Source organism: Rhagoletis pomonella, unplaced genomic scaffold, assembly GCF_013731165.1.
Source record: "Rhagoletis pomonella isolate Grant_MI unplaced genomic scaffold, Rhpom_1.0 Rhpom_scaffold_00002, whole genome shotgun sequence".
Lineage (NCBI taxonomy): Eukaryota > Metazoa > Arthropoda > Insecta > Diptera > Tephritidae > Rhagoletis > Rhagoletis pomonella.
This window is the reverse complement of record NW_023458556.1, coordinates 89257022-89258447: the sequence shown is the minus strand read 5'-3', so window position 1 is coordinate 89258447 and position 1426 is coordinate 89257022.

The following is a 1426-nucleotide window of genomic DNA, read 5'->3' as shown; positions in this document are numbered from 1 at the left end:
AGATATCTTAACGAAACTTGGTACGTGAACTTCTTTTGGGCGTAGGACGGATGGTATTGAAAATGGGCGAAATCGGACAATAACCACGCCTACCTCCCATATAACGGTAACTTTAAGAAATACGAAAACTGCGATATTTTAGTAACTACTGAAGATAATTCACTCAAAATTGATATTTACAATGAGTTTCAGACGGAAAACATGAATATTATAAATTTTTGGAAAATGGGCGTAGCCACGCCCACTTATGGTTACATGTGTATATCTTGGTAACCGCTGCACCAATTTCTTCCAAACTTGGCACAGTTATTGGCCTTAGTACAGCATACTAAATGGCTGAAAATTTTAAAAATCGGACAATAACCACGCCTACCTCCCATATAACGGTAATTTTCAGAAAAACGAAAACTGCGATATTTTAGTAACTACTGAAGATAATTCACTCAAAATTGATAATTGCAATGAGTTTTAGACGAAAAATAAGAATATTACAAAATTTTGGCAAATGGGCGTAGTCACGCCCACTTATGGTTACATGTGTATATCTTGGTAACCGCTACACCAATTTCTTAGCACAGTTGTTGGTCCTGGTACAACATACCAAATGGCCGAAAATTTCTAAAATCGGACAATAACCACGCCCACATCCCATATAACGGTAATTTCGAGAAATACAAAATCTTCGATAAATCAGTAAATATTGAAGCTAATTTATTCAAAATTGATGGTTGCAACAATTCTTTACCAAGAAATACGTTTATGACAAAATTTTGGAAAATGGGCGTAGCACCGCCCACTTGTGATCACATACATATATGTATCTCGCTAACCGTTCTAGCAATTTGTACCAAGCTCGGTATGGTTATTGTGCTTGCCGCTTTTCATATAACGGTAAGTTTCAGAAATGCTTGAAATTTCAATATTTCGAAATTTAAGGACGCTAATTTACTTAAAATGTATAGACCCCGGCTTATCATTTAGCGGTAGCTTTCGGAAAGGTGGAAAACATATATTTAATACTTGCGCCGGGTATTTAATGTTCGGCTCCGCCCGAACTTAGACTTTCTTACTTGTTTTTAATATCCTTGGTAATTTGTAATTTAATTTAAGTAATCGCGGAAATTAATTATAAATTAAAATAAGGCAAATTATTTTGACCATTGTTTGTTTACGGTTTAATATTTTATTATAGAAATACAGCTCATTATCTAACAAAAACAATTGGGTTGTTCACACTTGCCTGGTTATCAGGTTATCTGGTTAAAAATCATTATTCTGTAATGTATGTTATTGTTGTAAACTGAATAAAAAAAGTAACCACATAATCAGATAACCTGATAACCAAGAAAGTGTGAACAACCCAATTGTTTTTGTTAGATAATATAGGTCCAAAGTTTAAGTGCAAGATTCAAGTACTTAAAATTCG